The sequence below is a fragment of the Ixodes scapularis genome, unplaced genomic scaffold, assembly GCF_016920785.2.
Source record: "Ixodes scapularis isolate PalLabHiFi unplaced genomic scaffold, ASM1692078v2 PGA_scaffold9__187_contigs__length_104089568, whole genome shotgun sequence".
NCBI lineage: Eukaryota > Metazoa > Arthropoda > Arachnida > Ixodida > Ixodidae > Ixodes > Ixodes scapularis.
Window position 1 is genome coordinate 70,608,768 of NW_024609884.1, and position 22,996 is coordinate 70,631,763.

General features: G+C 45.1%; 1 pseudogene; it reads right to left on the reverse strand.

Moving 5' to 3' along the window:
• Nucleotides 1–213: 213 nt before the first annotated feature.
• Nucleotides 214–22,996, reverse strand: part of LOC8043587 — a 28,912-nt pseudogene continuing 6,129 nt past the window's right edge.

Sequence of the window (22,996 nt, forward strand, 5' to 3'; positions counted from 1 at the left end):
AAAAAAAAACTCCAAGGTTCAAAACTGCTCCTCCGAAAGTACAATTCGAAGGCGAGCAGTTGGATTCGAAACTTTAGGACCAAGAAAGTCAAGCTCCGTCGTCCCATGCATACAAAAAAGAAGGAAAAGGAAAAAGAAAAGAAAAAAAAAGGGGGCATTTCATTAGCAGATGTTGTGAGTCACTCTCCAGACGAGGCTCATCGTACAGTGGCTCGGCGCACAGGACCCCCGCACGAAGGGTGGTTCGTCGCACGATTCCCGTCGCGTCGCGCGCGGCCACCCGGACACTCTCAGCTGACCGAAGAGGACTGCGGGTAGACGAGCACAATGGTGTTGGGCACGGGGGCGGCCGTGAAGACGACGGTGGTGGGGGCCGTCTGTTGTGGGCGGTCGCAGTCGTCTGAGCCGGACACCTGGAGGCACTGCTGGGCGGCCAGGGCCTCCTCCTCGAGCCGCCACTGGTCCGGGAAGGCGCTGCCCGGGTGCTGCTGCACGTGCAGGCGCAGGATCAGGTCCCGGATGTCCGCCCTATTCTGGGCCACCCGGTCCTTGGGGAACCAGTCCCCCAGGTCCAGCTTGAGCAGCTTCCCCAGGTTGGGTGGATTCTCGAGGAAGCTCTCGACATACTGCAGCAAGTAGATGCCGCAGTCGCTGTAGTTGCCCTGCTGCGGCGTCATGGGGGTGTACCCCCGCATGTTGGAGGCGCAGAAAACCAGCTGGCTCTTTTTCTTAGCCCGCCACTCCTCCGTCTGGTACTCTCTTAGTGTGGACATTATGCGACACTTGTTGCCTTGGCCTCCTCGAAGAGAGTTCAAGATCAAGATGTACGCTTTCTCTGCCGTGGCATCAAATGACTTTGGTAAGGGGTTTTCGGCATCTTCTGCTTCCAGAGGTTCCTCGGGCTCCGAGTCCAAGACATTTGTCAAGTAGCATTAAGAGGAGGAATAAAAAGGTTTATGTGCAATATTTACATTGGTGAGAGACGTTGTGATCCGTTGAGGCGTTCGGCATGTATTGCTTCGTTCGGTATTTGTTGAGGCGATCTCGTTCAGCACTTCGTTCTCTTCGTTCTGCTCTTTCGTTTTTCTCGTGATCTAGCATGTCCTTTTCATCGCTTTCACTCAAGAATAAAGTCCTAATTAAATTATTTTACAACACGCTCGCCATCCTCCTGACTTGAATCTATCCTGTCCTCGGGCACCTGGACTCGCTGCGGGGCTCTGCTCGGCGGAGGCGACCCTCTCCTCCTAGGGCACCTCCCCCGGGGGGTGCAGGAGCGGGCCGCCCGGGAAGCACACCATGGCCAGGAACCAGTGCGAGTTCTGGTTGATGGGCACCATTATGAAGTCCTTGGCAAAGATATGCACGTGCCGCGTCCACGTGCGCACGTTGCGGTGCCGACGGGCCAGTGTTGTACACGTTCCTCTAAAAAAGGAACGAGAGATCGTTCCTCGTTCCTTCTGATTTTTGGAACGCGTTCCCGTTACAAGTTACATATTTGAAAAAGGAACTCGTTCCCGTTACCGTTAAAAAAATGGAACGTATTGTTACTTATACGCTACATTCAGGGTGGCCAGTTCCGCTTATTATAAGCGGATTTGGGCTTCTTTTTTCACCTAGTCGCTGGTAGATTTTTCCAGTCGCTTGTCGCGGTTTTTGGGCTTATTCGCGTTTTTCCCGCACATATTGTTATTTTATTGCTCGTCATGGCTCATTGACAGCGCGTTTGTCGTCAAAAAAGCGAAAAACAGCATTACCGTTTGACGCGGCGGTTAGGTGGCGCAAGCTACCGCCCGTCACAAAGTACAAAACAATTACTATCCATTCACAAATGTTTTGGCGCCTTGCCCATATGTTGCCTGTCGGCAGTCGCGGTCGTCGTGTCTAGTTGCCATTGCATTTTGCGCAAAATGGCTTCGAAAGGTCGATGTACGGCAAAATATATTGCAAAGAGTGGGAAAAGGAAACACAGCTTAAGGACTGGCTGCGACCAGTCACCGGAGACAATAAAAAAGCAGCGTGCAAGTGCGAGATCCGCGCTCATCATGCCGACCTCGTTCAGCAGATTTATTTATTTATTTATTTATTTATTTATTACTTTTGCGGTGCCCCTCAACAGCCCAAGAGCCTACACGAGGGTGCACCGAAGTGCGTACATGCTAGAACACAAAACATAAAAATACAAAATACAAAAACATGCCTAGAAAAAAAAAGTTTACATGTTTCATAACAGCACTGATGCAAAAAACATGCCTAGTTAAAGTCTAAATGTGTAATAACAAAAGAAATGTGATCTCCGACATTGCAAAAAGTGATGTGTAGAAGGTTGTCTTCCTAGCTATATTGTTTCAAAAGTGCCAACAAAGGAAACATTCCATCAAGAAAGCCTTGTCAGTGCTCGCATGCTAAAAGTTTTACGCTAAAAAATATCTGCCTTCGGCGTGTCTACTGCATTCCACATGTTAAAAGCGTACTAAATACGTTCCGGGGGCCGCATGCTCTTTGGCTCAGAGCAGCCGAATACACGATGAGATCGAAGTGCCCCGCTTGGCACGGCAATAAACACTGAAGAGGTTAGTTCCGGACACTCAATAAAACCGTGAAGACATTTGTGTAGAAACACAAAATCCCGTATCTGCCTCCTTGTGGACAAGTAATGAAGATGTAAAATATCTATTAAGCGTTCATGGCTGAAGTAAATCCGCCTGTTAAAATAGCGATCATAAAGAACTCGAACAAACTTTTTCTGTACATTTTCCAGTTCCGTTGTTTAAACAATTCCATACAATGCTGGCGAAGACTAACTTAGACAAGATGAGCGACTGATAAAGGTATAAAAAAAACAAGAATAAGTCTTAAAGTTGCGAGTCATTCTCGTGATTGCTCCCAAGGTGCGGTAACATGCATTGGTTAAAAATGCCACATGTTCAGAGAACTTCAGTTCACTATCTAAGAATACGCCCAAACGCGCCACTAAAACGCGCTCAACCAAGCATTTTTCCAAGATGGCAACAGAAAAACACGTGAGGAACTCTCGGCCACTTTCCAGTGCACCTTTGACCTACCTTGGGCTTCACCAAGTCGCCGCCTCCAAGAACGATACCAGAACTGGAGCTCAAGCTGGCATGTTACTCAGTGTGCCATGCCACTATCCGGCGGATAGTGTCATGGCACGCTGACTTCGTATTTGAGCGAGTTCGCCTTCGTATTTCAGCCAGTTCTCTTTCTCATTTTATTATTAATAAACTATTTTCAAGAATGTGTACATTTACTGAACTTCCGCTTGTTTTGGGCTTCTTCACGAAGGTCACGCCGCTTTTTTTGGGCTTGGTTGGGGACGACTATTTGCTTATTTGGTAGGCCGCATCTGGGCACCCTGTGTTACACACAGACCAGGCAGCACAAAGCACACACAGCAAGACAATTAATAAGATTAATAAGATCTTTAATAAGGTAATGGATAATTAGTCATGATTAATTAAATATACTCATAGTTAAACGCAATCAAACGTAACAAGCGAGATTTGCCAAGCGGCTCAGTGGGAATCGAACCCCGGCCCCGTGCGAGCCGCAGCCCTACGCCTCTTCTCGGCGACACGAGACGTATAGGAGAACGTAGCTCCCCACGTGATCCCACAACGTCACGGGGCAGATCACAACACTCCAACGGATAGCGAAGCAGGCGTATGACATCACCACTTAGCACAGAAGCCAGTAGATAGATTAGCGGGTGCGATAAACCTTCTCTCCTCGCGATTACTTCCGTTACCACAGGGGGCTCCTCGCAATTCAAGAGCACTGTAGACTCAAGACACTATGCGCACTCTCGAAAGAAGCAGAAACGAAATACTTTGCTAAGACTGGGAGAATACATCCTGCTTGGCTAATTTGCATTGGACGGCTCACGTTTAGCGGCAACTCCTTCCTGAGCGGTTTAGAAGTCCTCCGGCTGGGAGAACGCATGCGCGTCGGGCTGTCCCCGCTTTCGCGCTGTGCCAAGTCCACCAACGCACCGAGATACCGGATTCGCCAAGACAGCGGAGACGGCTATCTCAGCTGTCTCGACGGGTTTCCTCGACGATAGATTGTGTCAGCCACCCCTCCCAATTCAAAGAGGAAAACCCCGAGTCTGTGCGCGCATGCCGTTCCAACTGTGCAACATATGTCGGCTCCAAGGCCATTGGATTTCTTGGAGGAAGATGTATTATTCACCAGTGAAGTATTTGCATATCCCGTGGAAACTTCTCATAAGGCACACTTCCCACACACTCCCCTCGTGAATAGATTTATATTGTTTTGGTCATTCTAATAAACCCGGTGGGCACGTGAGCGCTTCGGGGGTGCAATGCACCCAAAGCCACCTGAAGCTCACCCGTAACCAGACACGTAAATATTAAAAAAAAAAGTTAAGCTACTGAGTATTGGCCTCAAAAGTAATTTGAGTAGAGTAGAAATTACTCAGATGGAAAGTAATTGAGTAAATTACTAACTGCCGTAAAAAAGGTGCTTATTACTTTCGAAGTAACTTTTCTATTTTTTTGTGGTATCAAGAAAGTACACAGGTTGTCATTCGTTAGCGAAATTCTGCCAGCCAAATATAAAACGGCTTGTATTTTCACAGAAATACTCAAAAAAACAAAAAAAAAAAAAAAACAACTCCGTTCCATTCTCGTTAAAAAAAAAATGCAGTCCTTTTGAGTATCTGCTAGGAAGACTACACGTCAAATATTACGACCTAGTTCTGTCTGTGTCTAAATGTTTCTTAAACGGTCCAGCAACTTTGCAACTCGCCAAGTTGCCGAAATCGGCTGACTCGAGCGGGCGAATTGAGGGGCAACCAACAGCGCAGTCAAGGCTACGAGGTGGGCGTAGCCAACATGGAGCTAAACGACATCACCCCTGCCCCTTTTTGATTGTTTTTACTTCTCCAAACGAGTGACATCAGCAACGTTTCCTCTCGGCCCACCGCGCAGTGCGCTCCTTGGGGGCCGTCCGGCCGCCCCGCCGCGTGGTCCCGCCGTTACCGCCGTCGTCGTCTCACCGTTTGTGTTCATTGGCTCTCGGAGTTTCGTCCACACTATGGACTCTACGTGCGCAGACTTATGTCGCAGTTGTGCAGACGTCGTCGAATGTCTTAGACACCAAAACATGGTGAAAAGTGCGTTACAGACGACACTCGCGCCTGGCACAAGCCCGCCCCAGTCCCGCCCGTCGTTGTTTAGAGGATCACGTGACAATTCGTACCACGTGATAGTCATGTTCTTGGCAGCCCGAGGCCAATGTTGCCGGACGGAGCCGAAGTTTAGGTTTCGATTTCTGCTCGTGCTTAAAACTCTCCCACTCTCTCTCTCTCTCTCTCTATATATATATATATAGGTGAAGTAAGGTAAATATAACATCAGTGTACCGGGAAAAGTTAATAAGTCAAAGATGCGTACTGTCGGAGTTACTAATTCGAAGTTTATTACGACATTTCGAGCGGGGGCCGCTCTTCATCAGGTCCCCGCTAATATATATATATATATATGAGTGGGGATTTTTCGCGAAGCAAGATGACGTATAATGTCTTTTACTAGGGCTTTTTAATGTGAAATCACTCATTATCCCGAAATCTGCGGAATTCAGCGAAGTTGCCCTTCTGCTTATGCTTCTGCGTGCCTAATTGTTTTGTACTTTTTTGTTTTTTGGTTAGTGATCTACTGCGGATGTATCATTTCTAGACTGAGGTTTCGCACTGCCTCAGCTTGATCTTGCAGACAGTGTTTGCTTGTTTACAGTGTTGCATAAAGTACATCTAAAAGTACTTGAAGTACAGTACAAAGTAAATAAGAGGTTATGTACTTCAAGACAAGTAGTAAGTACACCGGGTGCAATGTACTTGAAGTAAATTGCTATAAACACAGTGTACTTTCAAAGTAAAGTACAAATACTTTTTAACATAATCTTTCATGATGCCCTTTCATTCCCTATACAGTTTTTTTGCTGTTTTTTTTAACCGGTATGCATTGTTTTAGAAGTAATCAGAGGTGCATCAGTTTTTTTTTTTCCTCTCGGAAATGTTGGCAAATATTGGATAAAGTCAAGTCGCCACAGAGCTAGTTGCTTTACTCTCGCTGACGAACTATTTAACACAATTTAGAACGCGCTTACTTTTATCGGTCTTATAGCCGCCATTAGTTCACTCAGAGGAATGACCTGATGACGTCTCGAAAGACGATAGAGCGTTTTCACATGACTATAAGCCAATATTTTGTTGTTCAAATTTGGGGGATGTACTTTGAAGTCGGGAATTGTACTTTCCTTGGAAAGTACCAGAAAAAAATACTTTAGTAAAGTACAAGTACGTGCTCAGAGAATGTACATCAAGTAAAGTATAAGTCTTCTAAACCTACTTCAAGGAGTACTTTAAGTACCATGCACATAAAGTGCTTGCCAACACTGCTTTTTTTTTTTTTTTTTTTTAATGTAAAAAGGGGGAAATTATAAAGGCTTCTCGAACGATATTCGAATCTTGGGAGTCCTGCATATTCTGAGTGTTGGGAGCAAAGGCAACGCAAAGAGGTCACCTTTCCGTTGCCCTTTAGCACGCGATTCTTCCAGTGCAGCGCAAACTAAGGGAGCACCAGATGAGCTTCAGAGCGAGTGCTGCACTTTGCTGCCTCCTTTGAATGAGGATGTTGTGTGCACACCTCTTGTAGTAGGCGAGAGTTCCTACCTTGGGGAGAAGTGGGGACAAGCCCTTTCTTCAAGTGCGTCGTCTCCTTAAGCTTCAGGACAAAAACAAACGCCAATCTTCGGCGCTAATCCCGAAGTTATTCGGTGTCATTTGAGACTTGTCTGTCCGCTCTTCGCGCCTCGTAGCAGGTTTGTTGCATTGAGGGTGGGGGGGGGGGGGGGGGGGGGGGGGGGGGGTCGTGGAAATTGTAGGGGGTCTGGGACCCTCCCAAATTACCCTCCCCCCCCCTTTTTTTTTTTGACTATGCCACATGCTTCCTCCTCTTGGCTAGTATTAGCTGCTCTTCCAACATCTTATCTCTTTTTGTGCAGGAATGTTTGTTGATAAGCAAACCTACCAAACGATTCGAAAGCAATTTGTAATTTGAGTAGAAGTTACTCGGAAAAAGTAATTAAAGTAAACCACTAATTACTGAAATAAAAATGTAACTGAAAGTGACTAAGGTACTGTTATGGTCGGCCACCCAGAGGGCAGGTTCGGCTTCCTGGCGGCGCCATCGACCACCCATCGAGTGACCAGAGACTCGGGCTCGCCATTCTGGCGCCGCCGAACATGCCGACCGACGCGGCGTGGGTGGGGTGCGGCTTCCGGGCGACACCGAGCGGGCCACCCGGCACAGCGGGAGCTGACCCCCCTGACACCCCGCTGAGAAACGGGGGCCCGCTTCCTCGGCCTTCGGACCGGGTGCTAATGAACGACGTAGACAAGTGGAGACGTTTGGGTCTCGGCGTGTGATCGGGAGAGCTGCCTGTTCCCGCGATCTTCTGGGAGACGGGACGAGAGGGATGCTTGGACCGGGGTGTGACCACGTGGGAGGTCCGCGTCCCGGGAGACCTGCAGAGACGTCCCGTGGTGACGAAAGTGCCCTTTCCCCTCGCGGGACCTTGGACAGGGACGCCCTCGCCACTTCAAGGAGGCTACATTAGCCGGTGCTCGGACTCGTCAAGAGTCTTCCCTTCTCAGACACCAAAACTGAAAGATGACGATGTAAATATTCCTGTATATAAACGTCTTCTCCTCTCAGTGAACGCTCCTCAGTGTCTTCGGAGTCTACGACGCTTGGAAGTGGGAGCATGCTCGGCCCGGAATCGTAACAGTACTCAGAAAAGTAGCTAAACTACAGTAACTTGAGTAACGTAGTTGAACTACGTACAAGTCTGCCGGTAGCCAAGCCTAACGAGTCATAACGCACGCATAATGCGCACACGAAACATTCTGTCCTCCCCGGGTTTATCAAAATGATAAAGACAAGTCTATATTTGTTTTTTTAGTTCGTGACGAACTAAAAATTGGTAGATATTGAAATCGAATTTGAATGTATTGAATTATTGTCTAGGTACACACCCGGAGAGGAGCTAGGCAGGAGCGAAAGGTCATGATGCCTGACGAGGCCTTTCCCCTAAAAAACAATGATCCTGGTGCGGGTCAGTCAGCAATCAACACTTAAAATTTGTTTGGTTTTATGGATTCATACACAGTGCAAAATAAACTGATAAACCAACAACGTTGACGGAATCAAAGTGCGGACGTGTCGGCTTTCTAACCATGTGCCCGTTCCGAACACAGGCCGACTTCACGCAAGCTGGAATGGTTCGTTGGCGCGGTTTTATTTGTGTTTAGTTTGGGGTGCCGAGAAAGGCCAGGGCTCCGGGGGAGAGAACCAGATAGTCAAATTTCGGTGTTTTCCATGGCAAACCAACGAAATGCACGAGCACGCCCCTACGAAGTTCTGAGGATTAATTTTGGCCATCGAGGATTTTTGGACGTGCAAGCGAAATCTCCCTTACATGGCGCCTTCTTCGCTATAAGCCTCCGTCAGATTGCGGGCAGCTCGGCCGGAATTGGAACCCGTCACCTGAGGATCCGGAGGGCGGCGAAGCGGCGTTTTGCTTTGTTTCCCCCCACCGAGGCGGCTGGAAAGAAAATTCTCCGATTCTAAGGTTTACGTGGCCGTTCATAGATGGAGATACGGTGCTGGAAGCGGTGTGGGGGTGCGGCCCAGCGCGCTGAAATTCGAGTGATATAAATGTGATCAGCCGTTTCCGCCCACGTCATCTCAAATCACTCTGAGATTGCAACATCATTCGAAAATAGCAATTATGAACTAGTCATGAAGCGACGAATGCCGTCACGATGACCATTATCAGGGACTGGTTACGAATTGAGTAACGTATAAACCCCAGAGAAATTAATACTATTCCTCCAGCCGATCGCTCACATTTGATTTCATGACGTGACGACTCTTCGACACAACCCGTTTTGAAGCCTCTTGTGACGGCTGACGACCGACTCCGCACTAGAGCAGCCAGTCGTAAGCCGTCACAAGAGGCTTAAAAACAGGCCGTATCGAAACCGGTCGTTATCAAACGCAAGTGTGTCAACGGGCCTTTAAGAGCTAACCTCTCTCAACATGGTATCGCCCGCTTAGCAACAAGAATCCATAGGCGCCAGCCGCGCCCCCTTCCCAACTCCCCGGACCCTCTCCTGAGCTCTTCGGAAAAGCAAGTATACCATTGACTCCGAAAGCTCTGGGTGCATCTCATTAACCTCCTCTGTGCGCCCTGGTGCCCCCACATATCGATAGCTGGCGCCCACTGGATAAAAAAAAAATTAATCTGTGCGGCCTGGTGCCCGCACATATCGATAGCTGGTGCCCAGTGGATAAATAAAAAAATTATCCACTCACCAGCTCTGGTCACTAAATGACCAGAGCTGGTGACTGGAGAGAGTTTTCGAACTATTCGCGCAGTCCTATTCGAAGACCCCACGTAGTATTAGCAAATACTATAAAGGCCAGTGCTGGAAATTCCTTCGAAAGCCATTGGTAGTATTGCGAATGACGATAGTGGTACCTCTAGCAGACCTGCAGCCTGCGGAAGTAGACGACATAATTCGTTTTGTAAGCCCCATTTTGTTTTCTTGAACGTTAAAAGAATTCATTACAGTCAGTGCGTTTGAACCACGGAATTCACTGATTACAACTGCAATGACAGATAAATTATAGGGTCACAAAAGCAGGCGTTTGTTTAGGTACCATGCTGTCAGCTTGCTTATCCTACGTTATCCAGTGGATCACACACGTCTAGGATGTCTCTTTCAAGCGGAAAAAAGAATTTAAGCGTTTAAAACAACAGTTCCGAAGGTTTCTCTTGATGTTCTCGGCAAAACGCGGCTATCTTGTCATGATATCTTGGCTGAATGCGAATATTGCCGGTTGTCAGAGGCTGTCCAGCGGCTCATGTCAGAAGCTCTACGAAAGTCGAAGTAACGAGAAAAATGAGCATGCAAACAATTCGAAAACATTACGGAAGAGTTATTTTTTTGGGGTAAATTCTAGACAAAATTAAAAAGAAATAGCAATAAGGAAATTGCACATTTTAGAAAATACGCAGGAAAAGACTCCCTCGGAGCCGGCAATCGTTGGGGCGGTTTTGTAAAAGAAAAAAATAACCAGAAAAAATGAAAAACGTTTACAACTCCCTGTAATGCCGAATTAGAGCGCAGCTCTTGAGGAGGAGTAGGGGAGGGTACGGAGAGGAGGGTATGACCCTCCTTCTCGCTCGCGCTTGCGCTTTGCATACTCTGCGTAAAGAATCCACGCCTTGTAAAACGGCCTTTTTAACATACACGCTGAGTATTAAGTTACTGATAAAGTTTACCAAGCCTAAAATATCTCACTCACGCCTAGATTTACAATCCTCGGCGATTCGTCATCAAATTAAGCCGATCGCAGCGGAAAGTGCCGTTTCTAGAGTCGCACAGCTAGTCCAAGTTGGGCATGCCCACGCTTTGCTTCTTTGGAGCCAACACCGTTGCTAACCACGGGAGTTTTATAGGAGCAGCCCAAGTTGGGGGGTGCATGACTACGCTCTGCTATACTGTGGAGCCGGCGCCATTGCTAACAGGCCCACGCACAGCCGAGGTGGGACCTACGGGTGTTGTTTTTAGGCAGCCCAAGTCGGGCATGCCCACGCTTTGCCACCGTGGAGCCCACAGCCTTGATAAATTGGCCCCTGCACAGCCGAGGTGGGACCCAGAAGGGTTTCACATAGGCAGCCCAAATCGGGGATGCCCACGCTTTGCCACCGTGGAGCCCACAGCCTTGATAAATTGGCCCCTGCACAGCCGAGGTGGGACCCAGAAGGGTTTCACATAGGCAGCCCAAATCGGGGATGCCCACGCTTTGCCACCGTGGAGCCCGCACCGTTGGTAACTTGATCCCCTCAGAGCCGAGGTGGGACCTACGGGGATTGGACATGGGCAGCCCAAGTCGGGCATGGTCACGTTTTTCCACCATTGAGCGTGGTCTGCCTTAAAGCGTTTGCAAGTTACGGTATTGTAAAGTCTTGAAGGTTTCACTGTTAAGGATGCTGGGAGATTTCCAGGGGATTATAGATTTATAATCCAAGTGTCGAACCGGAACCGAACCGGAAACCGGAACCGAACCGTTACTTTTAACCGAATTGGAATTGAGACGAACCGAAATCGTTGCCGCAATCTTGGAACTGAACCGGAAAAAAATATAACGGTAACCGGTTCAAAACGGTTCTCGGTATTTTTTTAAATTACAAAATGAATTTTTGAGAAATGAAAACTGGCAGCTGGACTCTTTTTAGCAATCAAGTTGTCATATACTGAATTGCAATGTGTGAGAAATTGCAGTTTTTTGTGGCGCTTTTGTTTTGGTACTAGGATTAATCATCTGTCACGTGCTTACGTGACGTCTTAATTTCAAGACATATTGTCAAGTAGTGTCACGCCACGCGGCCCCGTGTCGTAGTCACGTGACTCACTGCGTCAGGTCTACTTAAATTGAGAACGTCATTAGATTTATTAGCGTCGTTGAGACTGTGACGTCACAAGGCGTCACGACTTCTCACCGCGTGTCACATGACACCGTGGCGTGCTCGATTGTCATGAGCCCGAGTCCAGTGCTTGGGTTCATGACAATCAGCATCTCTAAATATTCGGGTAATGGCTCGTGCTCAATCAAAGATAAGAATAGCTGAACTCTAACAATGTCTCAAGCTCAACCCAAGCTTTATTCTTTGCCAACCCCAGCGCATGACTGTGATGAACACTGACGGTACACTTAGCGACAGATTACGTGGCCCCTTGCTCTAATAATGAGTTGAGGAGGGACAGCTGTTTCCTTTCTTTTTCCGGCGCCTGCCATTGAGCGGAGAGGAAAACTAATGGGTGATTTTGCAAGTCATCAACGTGCGTCAGGGATTAGCTCTTAGCGATATTTACTGAAAGTACAAAAAATGTTGCACGACCCATTTTACATGTACACATCATTGAGGCACTCAAGCATGTTTTCGTTGCTGCTGAACTGCTTCAGAAAGTTGTCCTCAAGAATAAAAGCATTATATGGACTAAATGTGACTTATTAATCCGACGATAAATAAAACTACAAGTGTGTATCGGAGGGATACCTGAAAAGAAAAGTCCTAGTGCCCTCACAGAGGGACAGTCGAACGTTGGCAGTCGCTCTAAGTCTCACAAGAGTATCGTTCTCAATTTTCCCCCAAACTCACCTCTGTATTTTGTTTAAACTTCACAGTCTTTAGCTGCAAAATAATAGAAATGGAGGATTACTGTTCACAAATGACACAAATATAATTGTCAAAGTAACGCACCCAAATGGGGAGTCCCTCAGGAATAAAAAAGTATTATCTGGAGGAGCATCGAAAAAAGAAAAGGCAAAGGGGGGGGGGGTTAAACATACTGTGTTGTACAGGTTCCTCTGCTCTGCATCTTTGGCACAGACCAGAAAGCGTGGTCCGGGAAACTACTTTGTTTGCAAAAACACTATTGCCAAAAAGTGCGTTTTCGTGGTGCCAGACGCGTTCGCCCTTCCTCACAACACTGCACCAAGCAAGAATAATTTATGTCTCCGTAATACATGACTTGCACTGAGCGCGAACCTTTTACAGCATGCATTTTGCTCCACCGGATTTGATTTTATCATCAAGGAAAAATCGCAATGACCACCTGCATAAAGTGCGATGATACCTCGTACAAACCGAGTTAAACAGATCGGTTTTCTGGTGAAATGTGATGTTCGCAACACCAGCCAAAAGGGATGTCTAAGTTGTAAAGTTGTGCAATATATATAGCAGGTTCGCGATAATATGGGGCATCCTAATAAAATGTTAAAGCGCGCATGACTGATAAAGCACAGAGTTGTAAAGTGAGGGCCCAAAACAAATGTACGTAAAACCGCTTATAACATTAACCTCTTTAGACGGCACTTTGCGAAGTTTCGAAATCATGCGAGCCAATGTTCAAATGTGATTTATATTATAAATATACTGTCTGTCCTTCGCGATATTTATGTGCAGTTAGGAATATCATGCCTGAATCTCCATGTATTTATTTTTGCAGTAAGGCGTTGTGTACGAGACTATTTAGAAGAATACCATTTATTATCTCTCTTTCTGCACATTTAATCTATTTGCCTTCAGATCTATTATGTAAGCACACAGCCCTTTTTGGCATACCCGGCAACCCGGTGTTGCACACTGCCAAACAGCGAACAAAAAAGCACGTTCCCGCAGACTCAGCAGCTGGCGTATGTTCGAGTATCGTCCTCCCGTGTCGGTCTCAAGCGGTTATGTGAACTTCATGCAGTCAAATTTATTGATGATAATAAAAATATAGTTAATTACTGCCTGAAGATTTGTCAACATAAATGAAGTGTCGGTCATCTTAAAGATTTACATCATAAGTAAATGCACCCCCATATTATCTGAAATAGGCTTTGCAAAACTTTTGCTGCGTTTTTATCCTCAACAAAAAACGCCGTAAAGTGACCAGCGTTTTCATAAGATTTTTGGGACAGCTTTGTTTTTCTTGAAGCTGATTTAAATAACGCTGGTTTCCTTACACATATTTAACTTTTCAAACTTAAAAAGCCTGTTGTTGCCTCTTTTATGTGTTGAACAACATTTTTTTCTGTTTGTGGGCTGGATAAAAACAAAGTACACAGGGGCGCGTGGCGAACTATGAAGATTGCGCACGCAGACCCCATTGTCGAGTAGAGAATACTCTGTTCTATTTAAGAAAAAAATCACCAAATAGCAAGTGTGATGCTAAATTGAATTGATCGGTATCTTGTCAAGAACACACCTCAAACGCCAAGCTATGCCAAAAATGTTCACTCGGGTACGCGCTATTTTAGGCCAGATTCTATCTGAGTACGAAGGTACGTATAGATTAGAGTGAACAATTTTGATTACTCTTTTCTGCGTGATTATTCGCCTGCATCACAGTGCTGGGTGTAAGCAATGTTGGTCAGCAAAAGAAACCTTGTGATTGCCGCTCAGAGTTTCTATTCGCTCTTTCTGCCGTGAGTTGACACGTAGTGGCGCGAGTGTGCAAATAGCCCCCAATTGAGCACGAAACCAAATGAACAGGCGATCTTCTGGAAATGGCCGTTTATAGCACCGTGAGACTAATTCACACTTACGATTAAAGAATGAGGAGTAGAACATTTGGAAAAATACGTGAACCGAAAGTGTACCGGGGCTACACAAAAGATGGCGCCACTGAGTTTGCTGCCAAGCAAAAAAGGGAGAATAAAAGGTAGAAAAAAAGAAACAAAATGTCCTCAAACTTTCGTGACATTTTTGCAAATGATATTGCTTCTAGCTCAGTTGCGTCCTCATCATATATATTGTGAAATGCATTTCATAAGCAAGATTTCACGGTCGAGGATGCGCCCATTCCATGATATTATGGACTGTAATTAATTCCTCAGTTAAAGAGCACAACTAGGATTCAACTTCCAATAGTGCGGCGCAAAGTTGTACCAATCGCGGCTCTTTTGGGTGACCTACCAGACGAATCACCTTCGATTCAGGTAAAATATATGCCACTGAGGTAAACAAATAAATGTTTATTCGTACAAACACGACGTTTTCTATCTTAATCTAGCTTTTCTTTGACTGTTTTGTTGGAACTAAAAAAAACGCAATTTCTTATTTTTGATATCTGAAAATAAAAGTGGATTGTACGAATGACAAAAAGTTATATAGTTACTTGTTTCACGCTTGGAATAGTGCCTATCACCAAAGCAACGCGGAAAATATATTCTCAATTTAGCGGCTCAGACCGGTTCGAACCGTTATTTTTGCTCCCCGGTACTGAACCGGAACTGAACCGAAAGCCGTGAACCCGAACCCGAACCGAACCGATAAAAAATTCGGTTCGACATTTAAAAATATGAAGATGTGGTAGACATGATAGGGAGTTTAGGCAGACAGGAGGACTAACTAGAGATTCAAATGCAGGGTTGTACGGAACGGCGTTCCAAGGAACGGCGTCCCTGGAACGCGTTCCTTTTAGGAGGAACGAAGGAACGCCGCCGTTCCATTTTGCATCGCTGGAACTAAAACGGGAACGCGTTACATTTTTACTGGAACGGAAAGAGTAACGGGGTTCCTTTTTTTCATCGAATGGGGTAATTTTATTTTATTTCGAACAGGGAAATTTTGAAAGTACAAAAACAATATCTTTACGAAGTGCAGGATCTTGTTACCTTTTTGGCTACTAATCTTATAAATTATTTCGCTTGCTAACAGTTTCGGCTGCAGGAGAGCTGGTGGGCATTGATTCTTTTTTGAGTGCCCGAAACTGCGCTACAAAAAGCAAGGCTTTTAGTCGTAGGAAAAGACAAAGAAAGAGGGTTGTTTCAAACTCAGCTACTTTCTTTGGTTCCACGAATCCTCATACACCCAGAAATCTAAGGTTGACTACAGCCACTTGTGAACTTCCATAACGAGACCTACAGTTACAACAAGATCACAGATTGCCGGACATCGAACGCACCCTTCTATCCCCGAGCATTGGTCACTTAAAAGACACACACATAAAAAAATAACCTTTATTTCTTCTCTTGTCCCCCACCTTCAAAATGAACAACAAAGCCAACCTTACAAAGAAGTATTTGTAGTTTTTTAAGAATGACTTTCCAAAAGCCCTACCCTCTCCTCCACTTGCTCGTCTTGCGGACAGCAACATTAAGAAGGAACTGTTGTTAAGTTTAACAAGGGACTTTGTTCAATTGAAACGTGTGAGGTTGTTGTAAAACGCTCGTACAATGTTGGGTAAAAGTACATTCGGCTCGTCTGGATCGTCCACTACAAACATGAATATGGTCAAAAGCTGAGATTTTTAACTTGAATATATCAACAAATGAAACGCTGCGTCCGCTTGTTTTCATCTCCTGTTGCCCTTCCATGACGACATACAAACTCGTATGTTGACTACCAATGGGATAGATAAAAACAAAACAAAAAAACTCTGCTTGATTTAACTAAATATAGTAATTAGCAAAATACAAATGTAACGTATGTGTAACGATACGTTCCATTTTTCTAAACTGTGACGGGAACGAGTTCCTTTTTCACAGGTGTAACTTGTAACGGGAACGCGTTACAAAAATCAGAAGGGACGAGGAACGAGCTTTCGTTCCTTTTTTTGAGGAACGTTGTGCACAACACTGCTCAAATATTAGAGTGCAAAGAACCCCTAACCCTTCCTGAGGAGATTTCTTCTAATAAAAACTATCAAATGTTTCTTTACGACATTCCTTTCAGACAACTGGTGGATATGAATCCGGAGGAGGGGCCGAGGCATTCCTCGAGCAAGGGGGCATTCGTACATCCCATGGTGTACTAATGACCCCTTCCTATGGTGTACCTTTCAAGAACTGACGGAGTTCAAAGAGAAGTGGCTGCGTGCGCACTGAAGTTTTTGTTTAGATTTTTTTGTTCATTCGTTTATTTTGCAGCTAACTGTAATTTTTAAAATGTAGCTGGATCATAAGGTTGCATTCATTCATTTATTAAAAGTTTATTTTTATAATGATATTTTTCTACGATTTCAAAAATATAACTTTTATATCAGAGTCGTAACTACTCAGTTTTCTTCCATATGATCCCATTGTTATGGTTTGATACCAGAAATTTCAGACGAATGTATTTAAAATGTGTTGAAATTTTTACTAATAATGACGTGTTTCTTTTGTTGCTACATGCAAATATGGCAGGCATCGAACGAAGTTACAAAAAAGACATCGTTTTCGGTGTGACAAACTTCCGCCTCGCCGAGTGTATTTGTATGTACGCGTGCATACACTCTAAGAAATGCCTGCGCGTCTACTTACCCGCAATACACTCGAAGAGCTAATCTCTGCGATCTAGGAAATCAGCTCAGCGAATGATGAGGCGGAACATTCGTTTAGACCTAAAAATGAAGTCTGCGATGAGGCATTACGCAATGCAAGCGTGACGCCTTGTATTGCGTAATGCCACAGCGCGGACTTCATTTTTAGGTCTAAACGGATGTTCCGCCTCATCAATCGCTGAGCTGACTTTGTAGATCGCAGAGATTGGCTCTTCGAGTGTATTGCGGGTAAGTAGACGCGCAGGCATTTTTTAGAGTGTAGCATAAAAATACAAACACCAGAAAAATGAAAGATATCGTATAATAGGGTCGGACTGTTCTGTTATTCACTACAAAGAAGGTCGTCTGTCTACATCTCTGCTGAATCCTCAGGGAGCCAATCATCTAATTTTATGGGGCAGCCTAGCGAATGGCGAGGCCAAGGAAAGTTTTATAGAAAAACGAAGTTTTGCATTGCTTATATATAATATCACAGCGCGGGCCTCGTTTTTGAATATAAAGATGGCTCGGGAATTTGCTGAGATGCCGTGTAAATTGCGATGATTCGCTCTCCAAGAGACCTGCGGGAATCAGACGGAGGGCTTTTTAATAATATTGCATAAAACGGTATGTGGGCTATCACAAACGAGACTGAACTTTCTTCATTTGGCCATAAAACGCAACCTGTACTGTTTTCCAGCACATCGCGGAATATGTGCTGTCCAATGTAGAAACGGAACATGTTCCGCCGTGGTTTAGCGCAGAACATATGACGCTCTCGCTTATGATGGTACAGTTCCCGTAGCTTTAGTAAATAGCACTTGCACCATCATGACGGTATACGGAACTCACGGATTCAACCCTTGAACCAGCAACATGTCCCATATTGCCATGCGCGTCGCCGAGCGAGCACGTGCGTGACCGAATGGTATACCGTGCTTGGCTATGGCGTGGAGGCTCCAGGTTCGATTTCATTTATTTATTATTTCAATTTGACGTTCTCGTAAGTTCGAACACCTTGTCGTCTGATTGAGTTACAAATGTTCTACGCGGCGACCATTCTACGCCGAATGTTCCAGTAACCCACGCGGGTACAAAAGATGCTCCGCTTAGCGGTCCGGAGTGAGCCTCGCCCTTGCGCTCGCTCGATCGTGCTTCTCCACCGACCTTCGACGCCTGCAACGCTACCGCTTTGTACTTTTGTTTTTGGCACAAATTCGCCAAATTAAACATTCACTTTCTGTTCATTCATCGCCTCATCATCTGTAATTTGTGACAATATCAAGTAGCTACGGAACCTGTTCTGTAGTGAGCATACATAACATATTGTGGCAACAATATTAGCATGCATCTGTCCCGTACTTTGACGTAATAGTTTCTAACATTGCACGCTTTGCCGCTATGGAACCCCCATCTTCTTAAACTTGGCCCTCGCAGAGCCAATAGGTGGCACCCAGGTTTTTTTTTATACGGGCAGCCCAAGTTGGGTATGCCCGCGCTTTGCCGCCGTGGAGCCCACAGCTTCGCTATCTTAGCCCTCGCAAAGTCGAGGATAGACTCAGGGGGGTTTTACATGGGCAGCCCAAGCTCAGCATGCCCACGCTTTGCCGTCGTGGGGCACCTATCTTCGTAAACGTAGCCCATGTAAAGCCGAGGTGGGTTTTACATGGGCAGCCAAGTCGGTCACGCCCATGATTCGCCGCCGTGGAGTGGAGGTGGGCTTCCGTAGAGTGGAGGTGGGTCCCATGGGGCTTTTACATGGGCAGCCCAAGTCGGGCATGCCCTCGCTTCACCGCCGTTGAGACGACATCATCGCAACTTGGCCCCCACGGCCGAGGTGGTACCCACGGGTGTCTGACATGGGCAGCCCGAGTTGGGCATGCCCGCACTTTGCCGTCGTTGAGCCTTCTTCTTTCTCAAACTTGGCCCCCGCAGAACCGAGGTGGGACCCATTGGGGGGTTTACATGGGCAGCCCAACTCGGGCACGCCCATGCTTTGCCCGTATCTTCGCTAACTCGGCCCCCGCATTGCCGAAGTAGGACCGAAGGAGGTATTGCACGGGCAGCCCAAGTTGGGCATGCCCATATATATACTTTGCCACCCTGAAGCCCACATCTGCCTTAACTCTGCCCCCGCGTAGCCGAGGTGGGACCCACAACAGTATTGCGCGGGCAGCCCAAATTAACCGTGCCCTCACGTAGCCGAGGTGGGCGTGGGACCCACGAATCTATTGCGTGGGCAGCCCGTATTGGGCATGCCCACGCTGCACCTACGTGGTGGGACCAACGTGGGTTTCGTAGGGGTCTCCAGAGCCCCCATTGCCCACGTGGGCCCTACATGGGTCCCACCTTTTGCTACCTGGCGTCCTCTTACAGGGGGGCATATTTGAACATCTCAGTAGGCAAAGGGCGAGAGACACATAAAGCCCGACGCTGTGCTGCGTCCCTTGCCCCGGTCACGGGTCTTTCTAACGACGAAAATTCACCAGCATATTCATGTGTTTAAAGTTCACCCTAATATCCCGCTACCACCTTACCTGGTGTAGCTATGTTATCGTTGTCCCTCTTATTTATAGAGATTTTTCCTGCGACAGATAGTCGCTTGCTTCTTCCAGAAGCCGACCTTATCGTGATCTGCACACCAGTGTTGTACACGTTCCTCAAAAAAAAAAAAAAAAAAAGGAACGAAAGCTCGTTTCTCGTTCCTTCTGTTTTTTGGAACGCGTTCCCGTTAAAAGTTTCATCTGCGGAAAAGTAACTCGTTCTCGTTACAGTTAAAAAAATGGAACGTATCATTACATACGTTACATTTTTATTTTGCTGATTATCATATTTAATTAAGTCAAACAAAGTTATGCTTTTTATCGCATTAAATGGCAAAATACGAATGTGAATGCCGCGATGGAAGGACACCAGGGGTCCTAATCTGGACACTTGGCGAAAAAGTCGTTGAGAAATCAGGCGACTGTGATTGGCCGCCGCCAAGGTCAAGTGCGGCGTCGGCCAATCACGGCCGCCGGATATTTCGCAGACTGTTTCGCCAAGTGTTCAGATTAGGGCTCCAGGAGAAGAAAACAAGCGGAAACAAGGTTTCATTTGTTGGTATATTCCCCTTTAAAAATCTTACCTCTTAACCATATTCATGTTTGTGGGGGACGATTCAGACGAGCCAAATGTACTGTTACCCCACATTGCACGATCGTTTTACAACGACCTCACACGTTTCGATCTAACAAAGTCCCGTGTTCGAACTTAACAACAATTGCTTCTCGATGTTGTTTTCCGCAAGACGAGCAAGTGAAGAAGTGGGTAGGGATTTTGGAAGGCCAGTCTTGAAAACCACACGTCTTTCTTTTTGAAGGTTAAATTCGTTGTTTCAATTAGAAGGTGGGGACTAGGGGAGAGGAAATAAAGGTTAGTTTTTGTGTATCTTTTAAGTGACCAATGTTCGGGTTACAAGAGTGCGTTCTATGTCTGGTAACATGCTCTTTTGTTGTAACTCTAGGTCTCTTAGTGGAAGTTCAGTGATGGCTGTAGTCGGCCTTAGATTACTAGGTGAATGAGGATTTGTGTAAGCAAAGTAAGTAGCTGAATTTGAAACGTCCCTCTTTTTGTGACTTTTCCTTCGACTAAAAGTTTTGTTTTTTGTACCGCAGTCTTGGGCGCTGAAAAAAAGTATCAATGTCCACTTGCTCTCCTGCGCCCAACTGTTACCAAGCGAAAACCCAACAATATAAAGCCTAAGATAAGCAGCAAAAAAGTTAAAGAGACCCTGCTATTAGTAATTATATTGTTTTCATACTTTTCAGAATTTCTCTCTTAGGAATAAAATTAAAAAAATAACCCACTGGACGAAAAAAAAAAAAAAAAAGGGAACGCCGTTACTTTTTCCGTTCCAGCAAAAATGTATCGCGTTCCCATTCCAGTTCCACAGATGGAAAATAGAACGGCGGCGTTCCTTCATTGCTCTTAAACGGAACGCGTTCCAGGAACGTCGTTCCTTGTAACGCCGTTCCGTACAACACTGCTGCACACCATGCAAGATTCCAAGAAAGGTCAACTACCCGGCCGTTGCGCGTCAACTACCCGCTGTCCGGTATTAAAAAATACACAAGGACAGCACACGTGCGACGTGTTATCTGTAAAGGTCGTTCTTTCCTATGATATCACGCGGGGGTATGCTCTGTTAATCTTCCCAGATATCTCACGCGCTTATCTCGCACTTGACCTTCTGGGCTCGCAGGTTTCAGTCAGGAGACCGCTTCGATTTAGAAGGTTCCTGACCACGATGTCTGTTTTGGGGGAATTGAAAGGCAACCTTCCATGCATCGAAATAAGGGCAGAATTGTTTTTTTTTTGATAAATCAGGTTTATTTGATTTAAGTCAGAATAATTCTATTAAAATCAGAGTCATTTGATTTAAATCAAATTAATATATATTTCAATCATTTTAGCTCGAAAATATTGACTCTTCATCACAACATGTATTTTTAAACATGGAAGATTGATTGATCAATCAGTCCAATCACTGATAACAATGTGGGGAAAAATTGCTGTAAATTTAAAGTACACTTTCATTAACTTATATTTTTATTGATATAACCCCAGTCATACTAAAAAAACAGCTTGATCTTTTTTTTATTTAGTTAGAAAGCTTAATTTGCTTTTTTAGCGCGCTCTAATTTGCTTGCAATAAGACATTGCCTTTCTAGTTTTTGTTTCTTTCACTTTCCGATTTGTTTTCATAGGACGTTGCTGGCAAGCAAAGTGGAATGTAAAAGAAAGCTAAATAATAGGATTTGTTTAGATGAGCAATGATTGTTGCTCGTGTTCAGCCTGATATAAATTGTCTTGCTCGATGATCCCTTGGTTACAGTAAAAAACGCATGCCCATAGAAAGCAACAAATGACATACAAACGAGAAATAAAAACTATTTTCGGAATTATTTCACGGGTGCTGTTTGATTTAAATCATCATGGTAAAACTGGTCTTATTTAATTCACTATGTAAATCATGATTTCAATTATCTTGATTTTTTTCCACCCTGATCAGAGTAGATCAGGTAGTGTAACGGAATTAAAACCAATTCTTGGGCTAGTTGGTTGAACATCATACAAGATGAGTTTTCTAAGCTTATGAAGATTTCTTAAAAAACAAACAAACGTGAAAGCTACACTTATGCGTTTTGTACAGGTGAGTTATACGGCCAGGGGGACATAGTGTAGGGGGATAATCGTAACGATCAGTCGGCTAGTTAAGAAAAATTTGTTAATTGACTTCTTAATTAGTGAAAATACACATTAGGTTCTAATGAGAAACTTGCTGAGCGTCATCAAAAACCACCAAATGAGAACTTTTTAGAAAGATTTTGCACGCGTCAGAAGCGCAGCCGTGCGCTAAAATTACCACTCCTGCAGCAGGGGCAAGGCTACTGGTGCGATAAGGCGCCCGCGCGATTTTTCTCTCTCTTATCATAGGCCTAGCTCGTACCTGCAGCTGCACGAGTGGTGACTTTAGCGCACTACTGCGCTTCTGACGCGCGCAAAATCTTTCTAAAAAGTTCTGATTTGGTGATTTTCGATGACGCCCAGCAAGTTTTCAATGGAAAGCATGTGTCTATTTTCACCAATTAAAAGTTAATTAACAAATTTTACTACATTAGTCGACAGATGGTTACAATTAGCCCCCTATACTATGTCCCCACCGGGCCGTATAACTCACGTGCACAAACCGCATAAGTGTACCTTTCCCGTTTTTTTTTTAGACAGATCTGTTAAGCTTAAAAAAAATCACGGGGACAGGGACATGAAAGGGACAGGACAAGCGCTACTCACAATTGGTACTTTATTAAGAAAGACGAGACGGAAGCGTGAAATGTGACGACTGGAAATTATAGAAAAATAAGAAATGTATTATAAAAACTTACGTAAAATCTATGATAAAACTGTAAAACATTTAAATTTAAAAACAATCAAACGCAAGTATACGGAAAATAGAAAGACAAAAATATAGAAAAAAAAAAACTTAAGATAAATAAATAAAAAAAAACAAAAAAACTTAAAGACGACAGAAAGGGGTAAGAAAAG